Here is a 21,723-nt window from a genome sequence, read left to right as displayed (position 1 = left end):
CTGTGTCTCTTGGTATTTCGTCATGTATCTGTATATGTATATATATTTATGTGTGTGTGTATATATATATATATATATATATATATATATATATATATATATATATATAGAGGTGTATACCTTTATAGTTGCATGTATATGCACAAGGATAATAAGGTTTTGTGTATTAAAGTATTTTTCCATTAAAGATGTTGTCATATTACAATGTGCAGAACTACTGCTCTCTACTCTGATTCAAGCATGTGAATCTATGAAAGTTCCAATACTGGAGTATGAAAATAAGTTACCTGTAACTGTAGTTCTTCAGTATTGGAATCTTTCATAGATTCACATGCGACCCACCCGCCTCCCCGGAGAAGCTCACGTCACGTCTTTCTTTCTCTGTTTACTATATTGTACGCACTTGTGCTTGGAAAATCTGAGGTGCTGGAGCTTCTCTCAGGAGGGTTCTGAAGGGTGCTGTCGCCTGATTGGTGGAGGCTTAGGTTTGGTCCTTTTCACAAAATGACTCTGATAGACTGTTAAATTGAAGAGGCCTAGGGCCTTTTTTTCTCTGTTGATATATCTTGACATTACTTGTGTAAATTATACCGGGGACTCCCATCTCGACGACGGGGAATGATTCAAGCATGTGAATCTATGAAAGATTCCAATATTGGAGAACTACAGTTACAGGTAAGTAACTTATTTTCTTCCCCTTGGAGGTAAGATAGTGGCAAAAAGAGATAATTCTAATGCCCTATTTTGTGGTAGTGTGGTCGAGCAGTAGGCTTATCAGAGGGTAGTGTTAATCATTTGTTGTATACACACAGGCAATAAATGAGGAACACACACTCAGACATACTCCAGGCCAATAGGTTTTTATATAGAAAAATATCTTTTCTCAGTTTATTTTAAGAACCACAGGTTCAAGATTTACAAGTAATACTTCAAATGAAAGGTATTTGACTCAGTTATTCTAGAAACTTTGAATAATCACAATAGCATGTACAGTTTTGACGACAATGGCAATAAGCTATTTTAAAAGTGGACACATTGCAAAAATCAACAGTTCCTGGGGGAGGTAAGTAATTGTTAAGTTCCCAGGTAAGTAAAACGCTTACAGGGTTCAAAGTTGGGTCCTCGGGGCAGCCACCACCTGGGCTAGGCAGAGGGTCGCCTGGGGGTCGCTCCTGCACTGGAGTTCTGTTCCTTCAGGTCCTGGGGGCTGTGGGTGCAGTGTTGGTTCCAGGCGCCGGGTCCCTTGTTAAAGGCAGTCGCGGTCAGCGGGAGCCTCTGGATTTCCTAAGCAGGCGTCGCTGTGGGGGCCCAGGGGGGTCGTCTCTGGTTACTCACTGACTCGCAGTCGCCAGGGAGTCCTCCCTGAGGTGTTGGTTCTCTGCAGGTCGAGCCGAGGGCGTCTGGTGCAGAGTGGAAAGTCTCACGCTTCCGGTGGGAAACGTGGAGTCTTTAAAGTTGCTTCTTTGTTTCAGATGGTTGAACAGAGCCGCTGTTCACGTGAGCTTCTTGGTCCTTTGGGTGCAGGGCAGTCCTCTGAGGCTTCAGAGGTCACTGGTCCCTGTTTGATGCATTGCTGTTGCAGTTTTCGTCGAAGTAGGGAGACAGGCCGGTGGGGCTGGGGCCGGGGCCAAATCAGTTGTCGTCTCAGTCTTCAGGTTAGCTGTCCTTCTTTAGGTTGCAGGAATCTAGTTTCCTAGGTTCTGGGGGGCCCTAAATACTGAATTCAGGGATGTGTTTAGTTCTGGGAGGGCAGTAGCCAATGGCTACTGTCTTTGAGGGTGGCTACACCCTCTTTGTGCCTCCTCCCTGTGGGGAGGGGGACACATCCCTAATCCTATTGGGGGTATCCGCCTTCTACAAGATGGAGGATTTCTAAAAGTAAGAGTCACCTCAGATCAGGACACCTTAGGGACTGTCCTGACTGTGGGGGGGTAACTCCTCCATGTTTTTCTCATTATCTCCTCCAGCCTTGCCGCCAAAAGTGGGGGCAGTGGCCGGAGGGTAATGACTGCATTTATCATGATGCTTTGGGGCTGTTTGAGCTGAAATGTAAGACCGGCTGCTCCCTTTTTGGATTAAATATTTTAATACTATCGAAACAAATCAGTTCACTAGGCAAGTACATTTCCACATTGTTTATGCACTATATTTTTATCAGCAAAACTGTATGTCTCTGCAAATGTAGTGGTCATTTCAATCGAAAGTGTCTGTAATGGCAATGTGCTACCACACCATACATACTTAATACCACTCCACACCACTCTACAACACACCACTCAATTCTAGAAAACACTGCTCTAAGAGACTCCACTCAGCAACATGCCACTCTATGCCAATCTGACACTGCTCCTCTATGCGACTATACACCAATCTGTGACACAACTCCATGCCGATCTGCAACACACTACTCAATTCCTCTGCACTCCACAACACTACCCCCCCCACCCCAAGCACTGTTCTGCCCCTTCATACCATGACTCTGCTCCACTACAATGTAGTTAACTCTGCCCCACTCTGACAATCAACTTCGCTCTCCACCACTCTAAACAACTGTATACAACTCTCTGAACAGCAGTCAACTGATGTGCAACATGATTAAAACACGTTGTCAAACCCAATTGCTCTTGAATAGATGAGACCTCGTGGCTTTGCTAGTGCTTGTTTGGAATACACTGCCTAGGGCATGCTGCTGGATTCAGTTACTATGTATTCTCGGAAGGGGCTTTAAATCTTGTTTATTTGACGAGTTTTAGTTTTTTTGGGGTGTAGGGCTGCTGTCTGTTATAGCTTCATGAAACTTTTGGGTTTTCATTTGATTAATCAAATAATGGGATGGAAAGGGTTGTATTGTAAAAGAAAAATGTAAGTGAAATAGAGTAGAATGCACTACACTAGGATGTTGTAAGTAAAGGGTAGGATTGAAAAACTACCAGGTCAGTTGTCTGCATAATCTGCTGTTACCAATTCTTGAAAATATACATATTGTGGGCTTTAGATACACCACAATAGTATTTCTCACATCTCATGTATTCTGCTTCTTAAAGTACTTGCTTTGCAATGGATGAGACTGTTTTGCATCTCAAATCCATACAGAATCATGATACATTAAAGTATTTATCTCGGACCCATTGTTTACAGTAAACCTTTTCTTCAACGGTAGCAGTCTAGTTTTTTATTTTTAAGGTCGGGATTTAAAATGGATGCACACCTAATCAATTGGATAGCATTTGTAATCCTGGTCCTGAAGGGGGAGAGGTAATAGGAAAACCACATTATGTTACTTACTGTTGAGTAAAAGGGAGTACACAAGTTGACTGCCAAGTAGAAGGTTCAGTTACCAAGACCAGAGAGACTTTAGGGAACGTTAACAGCTGGAAAGAAGAATAGTTTAATGGACTTTAATAACAAGCAGTGCTTTTAGCTTCATAGATTAGTAGCGCTATGCATGTGTTTAGCACAGTAAATTAAAGACCTTAGGCGATGACGTTGTCACCAGGACTGATGTGATTTTGCTGGGAACTTCCCACAATAAACCAAATTGTGGCGTCCTAGATCCAATTGAGTCTCGGGAGAGAAGAAGCAGGATGGACAAGGTGGGGGAGAGTTGTACTTACCCCAGGTGGGAAATTGGTTACTCACTGAGGGGCAATCCACTTTTGAGGGAGGTGGAGTTGGTAGAAGCATGAGGAGATTCTAATTTGGGAGTGAGAAAGAGCTTGATCGCGAAGGAAACTCTGGTCCTGGGCCAAAGTGGTGGGCTTAATTCAGTAGGCCATCAGATGGAAGACTATAGGGTAAAACCTTTGCAGAGCACTAGACTTTCTCTTTTTCCAAGTGTTTTTTCTTCTTTTCAGAGAAGCCTGCATCCAAGTGACCACAGGAATGAGGTCGTTTTGAAAGTTGGTACCATTTATAAGTGCTGGCCAAGGTGTTAAGTTGAGTGTCACCTGCATAGGGTGTAAGAGAGACCAAAGTGGGGGGGCAAAACAAGGGTGAGCTTTAGAAAGGAGATTAGCTGGCCTCCTGTGCTGTGCACTGCTAACAAAGAGGACAGGAATGACTTGGGAGAGATATTTAAGTATTTAAGGAAGGCTATGATGCAGACGAGGACCTGTCTCTGGAGGCAGGATATCCGTATGATGTGTGAAACTCAAATGATGCAAATAGATATACAAAGATGATCTGCTGGTCCCAGGTCACTGAGAATAGAAACCAGGATGGACTACATACCATGGAAATGATGGAACATGGATTGTGCATGCTCGAGATGTAGCGCAATTGGGGGGGGGAGAGAGAGAGAGGAGGCGATTTGTTTCCCCAGTGCTTGTTTACAAACACTACATATGATTCCAGTCGCTAAAAATAACAGGATTACTGGTAATCCAATAGTTTAATGGGTTTTATTGCTCAAGCTCTGAAAGATAGAAGTCTGGGGTGGGGGCATCGAGGTTATGACCTGCAGGTCGACTCTTATGACTCGCTGAAGTGATCTCGCCGTTTAGAGCGTATTATATCGGAATGAAATGTTGCAGAAAGTTACATCCTAGAGTGGAACAGAAAGCAGTGCGGCTAAACTGGGTTTCCGTGGTCGGTGCGCCTTGAGCCCAAAGCGCTTCGACCTCTGTTGAAGAGGTGATCGGAAAGGCGCCTTGAATTGGGCACTAGCCCGGTGCGCCTTCACTGAGTCATCACCTAATCCACAGAGGCCGGCGGCGGGGTGCCTGTGTGGTAGGACAGGATTTGTTTATCCCTGCTTATAAGAGATTGCCCTGGGAGCTTTGTCTCCGCACACTGCCCTGTCCATCGCAAACTGGAGGTAAGCACTCCAAAGCGCACGAGTCAAGGAGCCCAAGGAGTGCGGCGCAGGAGGTGAGCTGGAGGGTTGACGACGAAGGCTTGGCTGGGAGGCGCACCGGCAGAGACAGGTAGGTGCAAAACTTGTGGATGTTGGGGGCGCAGGCTTTCTGAGGTAGAACAAAACCCAGGATGCGCTAAATTCCAATGCGAACGAGCGCTGACACAAAGCAAGGCCCTGGTGCGGTACACAGCACCAAGCCCCCAGAGAGGTATGTGTTCAGGGGTTGGACAGGCCTCTAGGCCACCCGTGGCGGCCAGGGGTTCCAGAGAGAACATAACCCAGGATGCGCCAAACTCTAGGGTGAACAAAAGGGCAGACGCAAAACAATACCCCGGTGCCTGAGCCGACACGAGGCCTTCCTTCAGGGTGGTATGGGTCAAGGACTGAAGGGAAACCCAGTACTCCAGAAACTTCTGAGAGAGCCTTGGTGAGCAGGAGTGCTGACTCCCAAAACGCGCCAGGATGTGCCAGACTGGCCGAGGGTGAACGAGAGTGCAGGCAGAAGACCAGGTCTAGGTGGGGGTGACTGAACGCAAGCCCAATACTGCGCAAACTTCCAGGTGACTCCAGCTCGCGCACATGTTCTTCACTTACCTATTGCCTCTAAAGTCTCTAACGAGATTGTTTTATTATGTCGGGCGCGCAAGCGCTCTGGCCTGTTGTTATCTATCTGTGGGCTTTTAACCACGCCTTACCACCTTGGCCATCGACCCTGTTACATGAATAACTGCACTTTTGCAGAGATGTTTGACTGCAAGCGAACGTATTTTTCCTTTTGTGTGTCTCATTCGCGCTCATGGCACCCGTGGCACTTTTAATCAGCTTGCTTATGTCAACAGTTTACTTTTCATTTTCAATGTATTTGGCAAGAAAAGTCCAGTTAAGAATTTACAACACTAATAGCTCTAACATGTTCCTTTTTGCCAGTTGTTTTTTTACAGCAGCTGATGCAGCCTTCTAAGTTTCAAGTACAAAACACACCGGCTCATTCTTTGTCTTAGAAAGAACAGCAACGAGCATGCCTTGAGGTAGGCATATAAATATCCTCTTCTTAGGTGCCACCGGTCCACACAAGACCGTGTGAGGCACCATTAAAAATTTGCAGAGTTAAAGGAGTTGACATTATGACTTGAGCATGGAAACTATTGTGGTACAACCTTTCCTGTCACGTGACCTACATCTAAATGTACTTACCCATAATTCAGTGTCACCTCTGAGTCCTCCTGTTTCTTTTTATGGCAACAAGTGTTTTATCAATGTACCCGATTACAACAATTATTATAAATTGGTTGTATTTTTTAAAGGAGTTTCTAAGATGAATTTAGTAAATTAAATCACCCTGACAGTCTGTGGAACAGTGTTTCCTGGCACCACAGATGGCGGCCATGAAACGTTACTCTGGTTTCTTTTCAAACTGAATAAATCTTTTGTCTTTTGCTAAAGATTTCCGCGGAGAGGAATATTTAAGAGTTTCACTCAATTTTTGAAAGCCCTGCCAAGTGCAGGGTTATCCTTTATTTAGTAAACAAAAGTATAACTATACAGTAGACAGATTGACTATTTGCTGGTTTCTCAAGTACTACATTCTTTTGTTATCCATTAACGTGCTTTTGCGAAGTGATTGTTACTGTGATGCAGTTAACCTATAGCCCTGTTACATGACATATAAGAAAGACGCGTGCTGCACAAAAAGCTCCATATCATCCGAAAGGATCCATTACCATGTGGGGATCCTTCCTTATCTTACAACAGGTAAGGAGGGATCAATTTGTAAATTAAACACGTAACTGTAGTCAATTTGGGTTTTTATTTCTGGATCTGCTATAGCTTCTTTTTCATTGATTACTGAGATTTTATTAAAATCCCCTATGTGACTTAATTGTAAAGATGTGTTAAAGTATACATTTATCATGGGCGTGGCCAAGCAAAATGACCAGCGGGACACACTCCTAGTGAGTTCCCGCTTCCCGGCTGCATTCTGCATTGATCCCGGGGCGCCTGCGGTGATTGGTGCCCGCCCAGTATAATGGGATGGTGCCCCAAGTGTGTCGCTACAGAGCGGCCCCAAATCTGAAGTTTCAGCGTCCTGATCGGGACCGTGTTGGTGGGCCTTCCTGGGCCGCACCTGGCACGGCTGCCAGGCCTGGGGGGTGCATGCGGCAGGCTGGCAATGTGGTGCACACTATTGGGGGTTGTGCCCTCCTCTAAAGTGGCCCCTAGGCTGCAGGCAGTATATACTGGACCGCCGATGCACTTTGGGGCGTCCACACGCCAGCATTGGACTGCGTTATACAGCGTTGTCGGGCGTGCCCCTTTGGACTGGTGAGCCGCCTGGGAGCCGTTGGTCGGTGAACCCTTGGTCAGGTGGCTGAAGACCTGTGGAGCCGCAAGAAGTCAGGGGCCGAGATAGGCCAGAGGAACTGCCACACAAGTGGGTAAGGAGCAGCCATCGCACTGATCGCGGTGGTGGGGGAACCAAATTGAACGGCCCGGGGTTTGGATATGGGCCCACTGTGACGAGTGACATTGGACTTGCTGAGAGGTGCCAAATTCTCCCGAATCTGAGGTGGGGTGCCTGGATACGGCATACAACAGCACCCTGAAGCTGGAGGATTAGTGGACCCTGAACTGCTGGCAGCGTGAACCCGGGGACTTTTGCCTTTTCCCTTTTCCCTGAGTCGGTCAAGACAGGGGTGACGTTTGGCCCCTGGGCGGCAGCGGAATGGGGCAGAACTGGCAGACGGAAGCATCGCAAGGTAACACCATGGAGCAGTATACCACTCCGGTTCCCTTACTGCAGCGTCACACCCGACTGGGAGGGGGGGGGGGGCGGAGATGGCCTGAGTGAGCCAGCGAATGCAGAGGAGCCCTCACAAGCTGAGATTATTGCGGCTATTCAAGGTTCTAGGGTGTCCCTCGAAGGAAAGATAGAGTTGGTGGCAGTTGAGGTCAGCCTTCTTCGGGCAGACCTCAGGAAGGTGTCTGACAAGGTCAAATTGTGGAGTTGCAAATGGAGGTGGTGGTCCTGCGCAAACAGATGGTACAAGCAAATTTCACAGTAGGATGGCTGGGGGATGCAGAGGGCAGGTCCCGGCGGAATAACATTCGACTGCTGGGATTCCTGGAGCGTGCGGAAGGGTCTGCAGCTGAAACGTTCATGGAGAGTTGGATCAGAGATGTGCTGCAGCTGGTCGGGTTGTCCAGGGTGTCTGTGGTGGAACGTGCTCATAGGGCCCTTATTGCGCCTCCTCAGCCTGGTGCACCGCGAGGACTATCATAGCCTGTCTTTTAAACTGCAAAGATCATGACTGTATCCTGTGGGCGGGCCGGGAATCTGAGAGGGTGGTGTTTGAGAACTGCAAAATATCCATTTATCCAGACTACATGAACAAGGTACAGAGCTCCTGTAAGGGGTTCCTGGAGGTGAAGGCGAAGCTTCGTGCCATGAACATTAGATACATGCTCCTGTACCCGGCGCGTTTAAAGGTGCTTTGAACGACCGGAGGAGGTATGGCGATGGCTGGAGATGTGGGACAAAGCACCTCCGGGTAGGGCGGAGAGGACAGGTGGGGTGGCTTCTGGGTCATTTGGAGAAGATGACCCGGACCGGAGAACCAGGGATGATGGTCAGCAGAAGGATGCCGTGACTCAGGCAGCGGCCACGGGCCCTGCCCACAGAATTGTGATACAACAGGACGGACAATTGCAGTTTCGACTGCTGGATTGGTGGAGGGTTTGAATGTGGAGCTGGAGCGGGGAGCAGAGAGGTTCCCTGCTCAGGACTGAATATGTTACTTACGCCTATAAATTACAGCTGTGCACTCTATATGGGGGCTGGTGTCAAAGTGAGAGCACTCTCTTCGTGAGGAGGGGTACTGCTGACCTAAAAGTAAGGTACTGGTGGGGCATAATTTGAACTATGGAATGTATTTGACATTGGGGGGATCTATGATAATATCAATCTAAGGTGGGTTGGTATTTGGGCCTTTGTTTGCTGGAGCCGGGATGAGGGGTGGTCACTCCACGGTTGTGGTAGGACTTCTTATTTGGGTAGTTTGGGATTAGACTGTTGTCCTGACAGCATCCATAGCAGGGATATATAGTATGGTTTGCTGTGCTTGGTTTGCTGTTTATCTGGGGTGGGGGTTGGAAGTATGGGGTGTTTGGTTGGTGAAGTTTATCAACATTTGAAGTTTGCTTCAGCAGTGCGGGTGTGTGGGCGAGATGGGCCAAGTGTACTTTCCTTGTCCTCTCCCGGCTATGGGGAGGAGATCCAGGGGGTGGGATGGAGACTAACTACCGGTATGGGTCGACAGATAACATGTTGACATGGAATGTCCATGGGTTGAAGAGGTATACCACACGCTACAGGGTACATTCCTTTTTTGCAGAGATATAAGGTTTATATCGCCTGTCTTCAGGAAACACACATGACTGAGGAGGAAGCACAGAAATTATCCAAAAAGTGGCGGGGTCAGATGTTCTTATACTCCTCCTATGCTAGGGGCATAACCATATGGGTGGCCCGGGGGTCCCGTTCACCCACATGTAGAGTGAAGTAGATGTCGAGGGTAGGTACGTTCTCGTGGAGGGCATGTTGGATGGATCCCCCATCATTATCCTTAACACTAATGCGCCCAACACAGATGAAGATTCCTTTTATGACAGAATACCAGAGATCTTGAGGGAGGGCGTGGATGGGCCTATTGTGTGAACTGGAGATTATAACTTTATACTGAATGGGGAAATGGACCATCTCCCACGAGGCTGGGTACTAAACCCTTGATGGTGAAATCCCTAATGGAAGCTATGAGTAATTTAGAATTATGTGATGGATGGAGGGAGCTGTATCCAGAGGGTAGGGAGTATACATGCCACTCCAAAACACATAACTCTTATAGTTGACTGGATCGGTTTCTTTTGGGTGGACTAAGTAGCACACAGGTCTTGGATGTCACACAATTGTCTGATCATGCACCACTGCTTAGGCGGCTGCAGTGGGGTGGCTGATGCGGCTTGATCAGTACGTACCTTGCGCATGACTGTGAGTTCCTGGCTGACGTGGTGTGTTGAGTCAAGGTGGGAGAGGCCATTAAAGACTATATGGACTTGAACTGGAGCACAATGACATCTAGGGGTATTCAGTGGGAGGCTCTGAATGCGGTCTTGCAGGGGGTCTGCATAGGTACTACATGTGGGGTATGCAGAAAAAATGGAGCAGGAACTCACAAGTTTGGAGGTAAAGTTAGGGGCTCTGTAGCACCAATCACCAAATATGAGAATAGTTGAAAGGGAGGAACTCAGGTTGTACAAGGAGGTTAATAGCTGTTGGGACACGCTGAGTAGGGTCACACTCCGGTCATATAGTCAATGTTTACATAAGAAGGGGGACAAATCTGTTAAGCTGTTGGCGTGGATTCTGAACCGGGAGGTGGAGGCGCCTCCCAATGTGCACATTAGGAATGAGAGTGGTGAGATGATCACCAAACGTACGGACATCCTTTGTGTGTTGATGGAGTACCTACAGAGGATGTCGAGAGTTGGTGGATGTGGCGGATGCGGCTCCTGCCTTTGAAGCAAGAGAGTAGGGATGTTTTGGAGGCTGCTCTTACTGTGGAGGAAGTGAGTGAGAGGAAGTGAGTGAGGCAATCACTGCGATGACCAAATCTAGAGTTCCAGAGGGCGATGGTTTTCTGGTTGAGTTGTACCAGCCGTTGTCCCTACTCCTGCGGGAGAGGCTCCTGGCAGTGTTCAAGGAGGCTTGATGTTTAAGCCTACGGAGGGGGATCCCGGGGACCCCTTTTCCAGTCGCCCATTTACCATGCTGAATGGCGATGTAAAGATATTGTGTGAGATCTCGGCTACTCAGCATCGTGGGGTGATTCGGAGTTTGGTCCATGAGAATCAATGCAGGTTTATTCCTGGGTGCAGCACGACCTATAATTTGCGTCGCCTGGCATATGTTCTGCATGAAACTGAGGGTGAGGAGGATGAGATGGCACTAGTGTCATTGGACCCAGAGAAGGCCTTTGACACTATTGAATGGGACTATCTCTTAGAGGTGTTGCACGGTATGGGGTTTGGCACAGGTTTTTGTGTGTGGGTGAGGTTACTGTATACTGTCCCCTCTGTGCGGGTTCAGGTGGGTGGTGAGCTATCCGACTCCTGGGAGATCGGCAGGGGTACCAGACAGGGATGCTCCCTCTCGCCACTTCTTTTTGCCCTAGCGGTAGAACCGCTGGCGTTCTGGTTCTGAGAGGAGCTTGGACCCTGTGGTATTCGGGTGGGGCAGACTACCCACATTGTGTCCCTATATGCAGATGATGCACTGGTATATCTTCGGGAACCTTGGGGCATATTTATGCTCTGTTTGTGCCGAATGTGCATCAAAAATTTTGATGCACATTCGGCGCAAACCGTGCACCATATTTAAACTTTGACTTCCGAGCCCACCGACGTAAAAATTCCTCCGTGTGCATCATTTTTTGGATGCGGGAAACTGCCTTGCGTTAATGACATGCAAGGTAGGCGTTCCTGCCCAAAAAGTGACTTTAAGGCCTGTGCGCCTTTTTTATACTCCTGCGTCATTTTGACGCACAGGAGGGGGCGGGCCTTAAAAAATGGCGCACAGCCTGATGTGCGCCGTTTTTGAACGCCTGGTTTAGGGCAGGCGTTAAGGGACCTGTGGGCTCACTTCCATGGTCTCTGACCATGGAAGGAGTCCAGAGGTGCCCTTCCCTGCCCCCAGGGACACCCCCTGCCACCCTCGCCCACCCCTGGAGGACACCCATGGATGGGGGGACCCATCCCAGGTAAGTACAGGTAAGTTGAGGTAAGTATTTTTTTATTTTTTTTTAAGTGGCATATGAGGGCCTAATTTGGGCCTCCCTACATGCCACTGTGCCCAATGACCATGCCCAGGGGACAGAAGTCCCCTGGGCATTGCCATTGGGCAAGGGGGCATGACTCCTGTCTTTGCTAAGACAGCAGTCCTTTCAATGGGGGTTGTGCATCAAAAAATGGCGCAAGTCCGGTTTGAGGCATGATTTTTGCCTCAACTATGCACCATTTTTTGACGCACAACAACCATTTTCCCCTACGCCGCCTGGTTTGAGTCATTTTTTTTTACTCTGACCAGTCTGCAGCGCCGGCTAACGTCATTCCTTAAATAAGGCGCCCAGATGGCGCATAGGAATGGCGTTAGCCGGCGGTAACATTTTTGACGCAAACTGTATAAATATGGGCCACTGTGCTTCTGTGCCCTTGTTGCTACGGATGTTGGGTGAATTCGGAGTAGTCTTGGGTCTTAAGGTAAATAGGAAAAAGACGCTCCTGTTTCCTTTGGGGTCCCTTTAAGGTGTACCACATGATCATTTGCCGAGTGTAGAACTCAGGTGGGAGGTTGAGAGTTTCCAGTATCTTGGCCTGTGGGTCACTCATACGGAGGCGGCGCATGAAAAGCATAATGTAGAACGTGTGGTTGCTGGCCTGGAGTGTTCGGTCTCGTTCTGGAACAGATTACCTCTTTTTGTAATGGGTAGGGCTGCAGTGGCAAAAATAGTGTTCCTGCCGCTGTGCCTGTACCTGGTTCAGAACTCCGTCTCCACTGTCCGCTCAGCTTTTTCCCCGTCTGGATAGTTTGCTGATCTCTGTAGTCTGGGCCAGTCAACGTAGTAGGGTGGCGCTGCCTGTATTGCATAGGGATCTCGAGGGGGTAAAGTTGGTGATCCCCAACATCAGACATTATTACTTTGCGGCACACCTGCAGCACGCTGCAAAGTGGATGACGGACAATTGGGAAATGAGATTGTTTGCAGAACTGCTGGGCGGAAGGAAGTTGGCGCATCTATTGATGGCGGGTGGTCGGTCTGAGTTGGTTGTTCCCTATCTGGTCAAGACCACAGCCTGGATTTGGGAGCAGGCCATTAAGACTGTCCTCCGACAGGCCCCGTTTGACAGAGAGTTGAGGATATGAGATGTGGCACCCTTCAGGTAAATGGAAAATCTGATGTCCATGGAGGGCTGGAGGTCGGGAGGCTGTGAAGTGGTTGGAGATCTATACCCTAACGGAGAGTTCATTTCCTTTAATGAAGCTCAGAACACATTCTGTCTGGGTCCTGGTCAGTTTTTACAACATGCAAAAATGAAGAGTGTGGCTCGTGAGATTTGGTGTTGTTTTCCAATGGCCCTGCAGGCCTCAACGGTGCTGAATGGACTGATTAATTGGGGTGAGAGTACACACCTGATCATCCGGTTCTACAAAGCCCTTCGGGATGATCTCCCGAACGGGATGAGTGTGGCACATAGGCAGTGGGAGCGTGAATTGGGGGAATGTATGGAGGACGCTGATTGGGATCTGGCGTTATCACTGGTGCGTACAGTGTTGTGTAATAATAGAGTCAAGTTGTTGCATTTCAACTTCGTGCACAGGGCATATCTCACACCTAGCCGACTAAACAGAATTGACCCGGGACGCAGGGCGGGGTGTCCTAGGTGTGGTGCTTTTGGTGCTTCCTTCCTACATTTGGCTTGGACCTGTAGGGTGGTATTTAAATTCTGGGCGGAAGCGGTAGGGAGAGTTGAGGAGGACACAGGATTGGGTATGGAGGCAACGCCACTGATATGTCTCTTGGGGGTAGTGAAGAAACCACGGGGCCGGAGTATCCCATACAAGCTTGCACAGTTGCCGTTGGTGTTGGCCAGGCGCAGGGTAACTATTGTTTGGATGCGTGCCCAGAGTCCTTCAATCCCCTGTTGGTTGCGAGACTTAATGGAATGGGGTGCTGCGGAAGAACAGCATATGCGCCTGACACGCAGGGATGAGGGGGCTTTAACAGATGTAGTGGCCTGGGGCGCATTGTTGGAATGGTTCGTTGGAGTGGAGGACCCAAATTCTGCAGGGAGCACGGAGGATGAGGGGGGGGGTGTAAGTACGCCTTGAACCAATTGGATATTTGACGGACAACTGTGGTGAGGACATGTTTGTACTGTACAGGGAGTGCAGAATTATTAGGCAAGTTGTATTTTTGAGGATTAATTTTATTATTGAACAACAACCATGTTCTCAATGAACCCAAAAAACTCAATAATATCAAAGCTGAATATTTTTGGAAGTAGTTTTTAGTTTGTTTTTAGTTTTAGCTATGTTAGGGGGATATCTGTGTGTGCAGGTGACTATTACTGTGCATAATTATTAGGCAACTTAACAAAAACAAATATATACCCATTTCAATTATTTATTATTACCAGTGAAACCAATATAACATCTCAACATTCACAAATATACATTTCTGACATTCAAAAACAAAACAAAATCAAATCAGTGACCAATATAGCCACCTTTCTTTGCAAGGACACTCAAAAGCCTGCCATCCATGGATTCTGTCAGTGTTTTGATCTGTTCACCATCAACATTGCGTGCAGCAGCAACCACAGCCTCCCAGACACTGTTCAGAGAGGTGTACTGTTTTCCCTCCTTGTAAATCTCACATTTGATGATAGACCACAGGTTCTCAATGGGGTTCAGATCAGGTGAACAAGGAGGCCATGTCATTAGATTTCCTTCTTTTATACCCTTTCTTGCCAGCCACGCTGTGGAGTACTTGGACGCGTGTGATGGAGCATTGTCCTGCATGAAAATCATGTTTTTCTTGAAGGATGAAGACTTCTTCCTGTACCACTGCTTGAAGAAGGTGTCTACCAGGAACTGGCAGTAGGACTGGGAGTTGAGCTTGACTCCATCCTCAACCCGAAAAGGCCCCACAAGCTCATCTTTGATGATACCAGCCCAAACCAGTACTCCACCTCCACCTTGCTGGCGCCTGAGTCGGACTGGAGCTCTCTGCCCTTTACCAATCCAGCCACGGGCCCATCCATCTGGCCCATCAAGACTCACTCTCATTTCATCAGTCCATAAAGCCTTAGAAAATCAGTCTTGAGATATTTCTTGGCCCAGTCTTGACGTTTCAGCTTGTGTGTCTTGTTCAGTGGTGGTCGTCTTTCAGCCTTTCTTACCTTGGCCATGTCTCTGAGTATTGCACACCTTGTGCTTTTGGGCACTCCAGTGATGTTGCAGCTCTGAAATATGGCCAAACTGGTGGCAAGTGGCATCGTGGCAGCTGCACGCTTGACTTTTCTCAGTTCATGGGCAGTTATTTTGCGCCTTGGTTTTTCCACACGCTTCTTGCGACCCTGTTGACTATTTTGAATGAAACGCTTGATTGTTCGATGATCACGCTTCAGAAGCTTTGCAATTTTAAGAGTGCTGCATCCCTCTGCAAGATATCTCACTATTTTTGACTTTTCTGAGCCTGTCAAGTCCTTCTTTTGACCCATTTTGCCAAAGGAAAGGAAGTTGCCTAATAATTATGCACACCTGATATAGGGTGTTGATGTCATTAGACCACACCCCTTCTCATTACAGAGATGCACATCACCTAATATGCTTAATTGGTAGTAGGCTTTCAAGCTTATACAGCTTGGAGTAAGACAACATGCATAAAGAGGATGATGTGGTCAAAATACTCATTTGCCTAATAATTCTGCACTCCCTGTATACAATCTGTGTAATGACTGGTCTCAGGTGGATCTTTAGCGAGGGTGAGGGGCCCGGCTGGAACTTCAGTCACAGTGGTTGCCTTCATCTCTTGGCTTGGATTTATGTAAATGTGGCCCTCTGGCACTGTAATATAACGATACTACCATGTCTTGCGATAACCAGCACTGTACTGTTTTTTTATTGTTGATCATGTTCATCAATAAAAACAGAGTTATTAAAAAAAAAAGTATGCATTTATTTACAAATATATATATATATGTTTGCAAATGTATACTTTAACACATCTTCACAATTAAGTTACAGAGGGGATTTGAACATATATATATATTGTAGGAAGTTGGCTCTGTACATACTATTTCAAAGTAAGAAATAGTGTGCACAGAGTCCAAGGGTTCCCCTTAGAGGTAAGATAGTGGCAAAAAGAGATAATTCTAATGTTCTATTTTGTGGTTGTTTGGTCGAGCAGTAGGCTTATCAGAGGGTAGTGTTAAGCCTTTGTTGTACACACACAGGCAATAAATGAGGAACACACACTCAAAGACTTATTCCAGGCCAATAGGTTTTTATATTGAAAAATATAGTTTCTTAGTTTATTTTAAGAACCACAGGTTCAAGATTTACAAGTAATACTTTAAATGTAAGGTACTTCACTTAGATACTTTAGGAACTTTGAATAAAAGCAATATCACTTACAGTCTTTGTAAAAATGGCAATAAGCTATTTTTAAAGTGGACACAGTGCAAAAATCAACGGTTCCTGGGGGAGGTCAGTAAAGGTTAGGTTTGAAGGTAAGTAAAACACTTACAAGTCTCAAAGTTGGGGCATAGTTAGCCCACCGTTGGGGGTTCAAGGCAACCCCAAAGTTACCACACCAGCAGCTCAGGGCCGGTCAGGTGCAGAGGTCAAAGAGGTGCCCAAAACACCTAGGCTTCAATGGGGAACAGGGGTGCCCCTGTTCCAGTCTGCCAGCAGGTAAGTACCCACATCCTCGGGGGCAGACCAGGGGGGTTTTGTAGGGCACCAGGGGGGACACAAGAAGGCACAGAAAGTACACCCTCAGCGGCTCAGGGGCGGCCGGGTGCAGTGTGCCAACAGGTGTCGGGTTTTAGATAGGAAGTAATGGAGGGACCCGGGGGTCACTTCAATGATGCAGGCAGGCACAGGAGGGGCTCCTTGGGGCAGCCACCACCTGGGCTAGGCAGAGGGTCGCCTGGGGGTCGCTCCTGCACTTGAGTTCGGTTCCTCCAGGTCCTGGGGGCTGCGGGTGCAGTGTTGGTTCCAGGCGTCGGGTCCCTTGTTACAGGCAGTTGCGGTCAGGGGGAGCCTCTGGATTCTCTCTGCAGGTGTCGCTGTGGGGGCTGAGGGGGGTCGCCTCTGGTTACTCACGGGCTCGCAGTCGCCGGGGAGTCCTCCCTGAAGTGTTGGTTTTCTGCAGGTCGAGCCGGGGGCGTCGGGTGCAGAGTGGAAAGTCTCACGCTTCTGGCGGGAAACATGAAGTCTTTAAAGTTGCTTCTTTGTTGCAAAGAAGTTGAGTTTTTTTAACAGAGCCGCTGTTCACTGGAGTTTCTTGGTCCTTGGGTGCAGGGAAGTCCCCTGAGGCTTCAGAGGTCGCTGGTCCCTGTTGGATGCGTCGCTGTTGCAGTTTTCTTCGAAGTTGGGAGACTGGCCGGTAGGGCTGGGGCCAAAGCAGTTGTCGTCTCCATCTTCTCTGCAGGGCTTCAGGTCAGCAGTCCTTCTTCTTGTTAAGGTTTCAGGAATCTGATTTCCTGGGATCTGGGGAGCCACCTAATACTGAATTTAGAGGTGTGTTTAGGTCTGGGAGGGCAGTAGCCAATGGCTACTGTCCTTGAGGGTGGCTACACCCTCTTTGTGCCTCCTCCCTAAGGGGAGGGGGGCACATCCCTATTCCTATTGGGAGAATCCTCCAAAACCAAGATGGAGGATTTCTAAAGGCAGGGGTCACCTCAGCTCAGGGCACCTTAGGGGCTGTCCTGACTGGTGGGTGACTCCTCCTAGTTTTTCTCATTATCTCCCCTGGACTTGCCGTCAAAAGTGGGGGCCGTGTCCAGGGGGCAGGCATCTCCACTAGCTGGAATGCCCTGGGGCACTGTAACACGAAGCCTGAGCCTTTGAGGCTCACTGCTAGGTGTTACAGTTCCTGCAGGGGGGGAGGTGTTAAGCACTTCCACCCAGAGCAGGCTTTTGTTTCTGTCCTCAGAGAGCCATTTCCTTACATATGTATAAATGTACGTATATATTTATCTCATGCCACAGTCTAACGGCCGACTGAAACTGGTGAATAAAGATCAAATCCAGCACAAGGAACCTCCTGCAATCCTGGGAAAATCACTTAATCAACCCTTGCCTAAAAACCACAAGCAATAGCAAAGCCAATAGGTCCTAATTATCTAAGATCTATTGGCTTTGCTAGTGCTGTTTCTCAAGAAAACAGGAGACCCATTGCATTGCAAATGCTTGTTTACTTAGTATCAGTGGAGAGTGCATGTATAAAATGTCCTAGCCAGTGTAAGTTCCCAGTTGTTTTAAAATGTTTTCACGTTGTGTAATTTCTGAGTCCTATTTTCCATTTACATGTTAAAGAGACACATGAGGTTCACAGCTGGTGAAGTTTAAAACTAATTTGTAGAGTGGGTTAATATTAATTGCTTTTATGTAGTGCAAAAATCATCATTGAGGCCGCTTCAGAACCCTGATCAAAACATAACATCAGTGCTTTTGCTAAAACCAGGACCAGATTTATCAAGGCTTTGGAGCAGTAAAGTGTCACAAAAAGTGAGGGTAGCAGGCGCAAAGTATTGAACTGGGATTTACTTGCTTTGTGCTGGAAAGTAACCCTAAACTACTGAAAAGTAGCACTTTCCACAATATTGCTTTAAGCGCATCCCATGTAACCTTTCAAGGTTCTTGACACAAAGTCCTTCTACTAAATATAGTGGACAGGGCTTGGTGCCCAAAATGTGCTTCCGCGAAGCAGGCATAATGTTTGATAAAAATTGTTTTTTTCCCAAAACTTTTCTAACTTTGTATGCATGCTGTATACTGCACCACAGGTGCAAAGATAGAAAAGCTGTAACCTATGTCTAAGCATAACATTTTGTATTGTAAGGGTACCCTTCTGATGCAAAAGTCTATGCTGGACATCACTCAGACACCCTTGCACTATGGTGTAGTGGTGGGTGTTAAAGACACTAGGCAACCTGAACTGTGATGGAGGAGGTCTGACAGCAGCAGCGACATATCTTTGTGGGTGTGGTGCTATCCTGTTGTCATCTTTTCACACAATACAGCCATTACCTCTGCACCAGGATGCACAAACAAACTAACATCAGAAGGCAGAAAAGATGAATTTTAAAGCTGCTTCATTTCCCGAAGGAAGCTCTTCACATGTAGTCAGTAACAACCTCATCAGCAAAGCTTTCAAACAGATGCAAAATACGTTTTACAGCCTTCAAACACCAAATCACACTTTTGAGCTGCTCCATAGAGATTTAATGGAGTAATGCACCACCATTTACAACATCTTAAAGATGTTTGACAACATTAGACAATATATTAATGACCTAACCACAAACCATCATACCAACAGTACCTCCTTGCTGCTCCCTAAAACTGATACTCTTCAAGTCAACTTTGCCCGTACTGCCACCCCCGCTGCCAAAAATAAATAAATAATAATAATTGGGTCTATAGAATTAAAATAACTTTTACGTTCTTTTATTTTATAAAATTGGCATTGTTTAAATGGCACCTAGGCATACTTAAACATTGCAGTTATGTTCAATGTTCCTTTTTAGGTTGAGCACGCAAGCACTTTGACCTGTTGTAACAATTATGGGCTTCTAACCACACCCACTGCACGCCCATCACTTTCACTCGTTAATGGCCATGCCTTTCAAAAATCCTTTGTTATCATTGGGTGCTTGGGGCGGTTTGGTTACCGCCTTGCAGACTGACCCTGTTACATGGATAATTGCACAAGTGCTGATACATTTGCCTGCGAGCAAACTTTTTTTTTGTGTCTCTCCTTCGCGCTCATGGCGCAATGGTGTTTTGAATCGGCTAGCTTATTTCAACTGTTTTACTTTTGATTTTCATTTTAAGTGGGAAGAAAAGTCCATTTAATAATTTACAACGCTAATAGCGCTAACTCGAGGAAATGCCAGCCCATTGCATTGCATATGCTTGTTTAAGAAATGCAATCAAACACATGATTGCCAACTTACTATTTTGGTCAGCCAGGTTTTTGTAAAAGGGTAAAACTAGCCACTGTGTGATCCTTCACACACTGACTTTGAAGCCGCCCCCCCAACCTTTGACACTTACTCCCAGCCAGGACATCAATGACACAAGATGCTAGTGATTTCCAGTTCTTGAAATGGAAAAATAGAAGTGCAGGTACTCTGTAGTAGAGTACCTGCTTATTTCTGAGAAGTGCAGGTATTCTCCAATTAAAAGTATTATGTTTTTCTTGAGAAGTGAAGGTACTCTCCCTCTAAAAATAAAAAAGTGCTGGTGTTAGAAATGGGGTCTTTGGTTGACAGTCAGGTTACCCCATGTTCAAACAAGGACCCACATTCTAGTCAGGGTAAAAGAAAATCACCCTCAGCTAACCCCTGCTTACCTCTTTGGTAGCCTGGCAGAGCAGTAGGCTTAACTTCAGAGTGCTAGGTGTAAAGTATTTGTACCAATACACACAGTAACTTAATGAAAACACTACAAAATGACACAACACCAGTTTAGAAAAATATAAAATATTTATCTAATCAAAACAAGACCAAAATGACAAAAATCCACAATACACAAGTTAAGTTACCAATTAAAAAGCAAAAAGAGTCTTTATGTAGTTTAAAACACACACTAACACTTTTAGCGTGAAAATTTACCTTGGGTGCATCAAAAATAACCCAACACGGGCGAGTTTGCGGCAAAAAGGGCTTGCGATGCGTCGATTCCACTCACGAGCGGGACCTTGCGTCGTTTCTCCTTTTGTCGGGTCGGGCGCTTTGTTTCTTCTCTCCTCAGCAGAGCGATGCATCGATCCGGTCAGCACTCTCGGGTCCGTGCCGGCCTTGCATTGTTTTTACACGCCCAGCAGTGCTTGCGTTGGAAATCCAGCTGCATGATGATTAAAAAAACATGCAGCATGGGTTGCGATCTCTCAGCCTCCGTCAGCGATGCTGCACGTCGTTTTTCCAGCTCCGTGCATCCATTCTACGGTTGCATTTCTGCACGGTGCTCTGTGCGTGGATTTCCTCCTCTTAGGCTGCAAGCTTCTCCTTACAGGGTCCCAGGAACTGGATGGGCACCACAGAGCAGAGTAGGAGTCTCTCCAAAGACTACAGGTGCTGGCAGAGAGAAGTCTTTGCTGTTTCTGAGACTTCAAACAACAGGAAGCAAGCTCTAAATCAAGCCCTTGGAGAGATCTTCTCAAGATGGAAAGCACACACAGTCCAGTCTTTGCCCTCTTACTCTGGCAGAAGTAGCAACTGCAGGATAGCTCCACAAAGCACAGTCACAGGCAGGGCAGCTCTTCTGCCTCAGCTGTTCAGCTGTTCAGCTGTTCTCCAGGCAGAGGTCCCTCTTGGTTTCCAGACGTTTTCTAAAGTCTGTGGTTTTGGGTGCCCTTCTTATACACAATTTCTCCTTTGAAGTAGGCCTACTTCAAAGTAAAGTCTCTTTTGAATATGAAATCCTGCCTTGCCCAGACCAGGCCCCAGACACTCAACAGTGGGTTGGAGACTGCATTGTGTGAGGACAGGCACAGCCCTTTCAGGTTCTCATCCCTCCTAGCACAGATGGCTCATCAGGAAATGCAGACTACACCCAAGCTCCCTTTGTGTCACTGTCTAGTGTGAGGTGCAACCAGTCCAACTGTCAAACTGACCCAGACAGGGAATCCACAAACAGGCAGAGTCACAGAAATGGTATAAGCAAGAAAATGCTCACTTTCTAAATGTGACATTTTCAAACACACAATCTTAAAATCAACTTTACTAAAAGATGTATTCTTAAATTGTGAGCTCAGAGACCCCAAACTCCACATGTCCATCTGCTCCCAAAGGGAATGTACCCTTTAATCAGATTTAAAGGTAGCCCCCATGTTAACCTATGTTAGCCTTGCAACAGTGAAAAACGAATTTAGCAATATTTCACTGTCAGGACATATAAAACACATTCCTATATGTCTTACCTTAACCACACACTGAACCCTGCCCTTGGGGCTACCTAGGGCCTACCTTAGGGGTGTCTGACATGTAAGAAAAGGGACGTTTTAGGCCTGGCAAGT

At 46.9% G+C, this 21,723-nt stretch overlaps 1 protein-coding gene and 1 non-coding gene across 3 annotated transcripts in view; both read left to right on the top strand.

Annotated features, from left to right (window-relative positions):
* The first annotated feature begins 4,621 nt into the window (after positions 1–4,621).
* LOC138267726 (complexin-3-like) overlaps positions 4,622–21,723 on the top strand; it is a 37,813-nt gene continuing 20,711 nt past the window's right edge. The window contains exons 1-2 of one of the 2 annotated variants that reach the window (XM_069216900.1): positions 4,622–4,925; positions 5,786–5,886. The gene's annotated coding sequence lies outside the window, so the exon portion shown is untranslated. The remainder of the gene's footprint in view (positions 4,926–5,785; positions 5,887–21,723) is intronic. The other variant, XM_069216899.1, reaches the window with a different exon arrangement.
* LOC138268868 (U5 spliceosomal RNA) lies at positions 6,252–6,367 on the top strand. The gene has a single exon (XR_011200164.1). It is a non-coding gene; the product is annotated as a U5 spliceosomal RNA (small nuclear RNA).

The sequence above is a fragment of the Pleurodeles waltl genome, chromosome 12 (assembly GCF_031143425.1).
Source record: "Pleurodeles waltl isolate 20211129_DDA chromosome 12, aPleWal1.hap1.20221129, whole genome shotgun sequence".
In the NCBI taxonomy this organism is placed as follows: Eukaryota; Metazoa; Chordata; class Amphibia; order Caudata; family Salamandridae; genus Pleurodeles; species Pleurodeles waltl.
Note: the sequence above shows the minus strand (reverse complement) of the source record. Positions and strands in the feature narration are given on the sequence as shown.